This window comes from Hipposideros armiger, unplaced genomic scaffold (genome assembly GCF_001890085.2).
Source record: "Hipposideros armiger isolate ML-2016 unplaced genomic scaffold, ASM189008v1 scaffold_168, whole genome shotgun sequence".
Taxonomy (NCBI): Eukaryota; Metazoa; Chordata; class Mammalia; order Chiroptera; family Hipposideridae; genus Hipposideros; species Hipposideros armiger.
Window position 1 is genome coordinate 118,820 of NW_017731518.1, and position 1,995 is coordinate 120,814.

Below are 1,995 nucleotides of genomic sequence, written 5' to 3' on the forward strand. Positions count from 1 at the left end.
AAGCTTCCATGTGGCAAGTCATTTTTTTTTCTCTCACTTTTCTTAAAAAGAAAGTTTTGGTTTTCTTTTAAACTTTGGCACATTAGCTTCCCTTCTTTCCCTTTTCTTAAAAAGGTGATTTTTTTTTTCTTTTAAACTTGGACTCATTAGCATCCTTTCTGTACCTTAAAATTCTGGAAGCTTTTATTTTCAATTTTCAGTTTAATTATGCAAAGAGTCGAGTATATATTATAACAGGTCCCAGAAGTGGATTTGTATTTTTAAAACTGAATTATTTCTAAGAGTATAAAGGATGTGTTAAGGGTAAAAGTATGAAAGTATACATCTGCATAAGTTCTGAATAATACTTTCTACTCATTTGAAATGCTGATGAACCCTACTTACCTAGCTTCTAAATTTAGATATTTCAGATTTATAAGTGTCAAAGAAAACCACTAGTAAGAAAATATTTATGTTTTATTCTTATGTGCACTATCTTTTACACAAAAGTGTTTAGTCAGTTTATAAAAGCAACGCCTAAAAGAACTATTGGTTAAAAAAAAAAAAAGAATTCCAAAACCAGTACCAAAAAAAATAAAACTAAGAGTATCATGTTAAGATGAATTAATTGAGCATAGATTTGAGATGCAGATGTAGCTGTAAATTTCCTCACTGCTAAAGTTAAAAAAAATGGTGGCTCAGTCTTTATTAAAGAAAAATAAAAATACCAGTTTTCTGTAGCAAGCCTTTCTGTTGCTATAATTTCTAAATAAAGTTTCATGTGACTTTATATAGGGATGATTCATGAGGTGGTGATGTGTTTTCAGTAGTAATTTGCAGGGAATAAATGAATGTCAAATGCATGTCAATTACAGAAGACAGTTATTGTTTGGCAGTTATTTTTGAATAAAATACATGTAAGCAATGTTTAAGATAGAGTAGGGGAAATGCACTTTTTTTGTTGTTTAAAAGTAGTTTCTCAATGTCAAAGCAAATTTCTCTGATTCAGCTCGTTTGCTCTCCAACCATTCATCGAGTTGGTTCAAACAGTAGCACTAACTGGTATTTCGGGTAATTGTTTGCTTCCTGTATTATAAAAACGATTTATGTATTGCAATCAATTTGATCTGAATATCTAGTTAAATGATAGATTTTTTTTTTCCTGCACACTTTTCAGTTGGTTGAAACCAACCAAATATGGGCTGGATAGAGTTTAATTAATGGCACTTGATAGAATGAATTGTACTTTGTTTATATAAAATACTTAGTTCTTAGACACACACCATATTTATTCTGTCAACATTTTCTCAATAAGAATTGGTTTCACTGTGTAATGTGTTTTAGTTGATTCAATGGCTTGTTTTTGTTGTAGCTTTCTTCCAAATAAAGCATTCTTTAAACAAATTCCTTACATTTTTTTTTTTAAGTGGAGTTGGGGTTGTGATTCGGAAAATAATCAGGTGCCCTGGGTCTGGTTTCCTTTGAAAAATTATTTGAGGGGTATTGAGGATTTATTATACAGAGGTTTATTATACCTCCTGATTATTTCTCTGAGCTTAAACAAATTCTTTACAAATGGTTTGGTTGTCTTTTAGGCATATAGAAACTTTAGGATTGCTAGCCTTCATGACATTTTTCTTTCCTGTCAGTGGGTGATCTTAGAAATGAGTGACTGTTTTATGGAATTAGCTAGCTTTTGGATGTGAGTAGCTGAATCATATCCATGACTTCTCAAGCTTTTGTGTTTGTTAGAGAATATTATGACTACCAAACTTTATAGCAATACAGTGTGATTGAAATGACAGTTAATTGTCCTTTAACTTTTCTCCCACTTTTCCCAACTTGTGAAGAATGTTTTTTTTTGTTTTTTTGTTGTTTTTTTTTAATTTAAAGATTTTTATTGGGGAATTGGGGGCATGGAAACAGTGCTGGAGAATTGGGGGAGGGGAACAGACAAGTTGCTGTCCTTTTTGTTCTTCAGTCTAGTTGTGGAGGACGTTGCTTCACTGGCCGAAG

At 31.5% G+C, this 1,995-nt stretch overlaps 1 protein-coding gene across 3 annotated transcripts in view; it reads left to right on the forward strand.

Moving 5' to 3' along the window:
* Nucleotides 1-1,995, forward strand: part of SLC41A2 (solute carrier family 41 member 2) — a 126,161-nt gene that overhangs the window by 12,313 nt on the left and 111,853 nt on the right. The window lies entirely within an intron of this gene.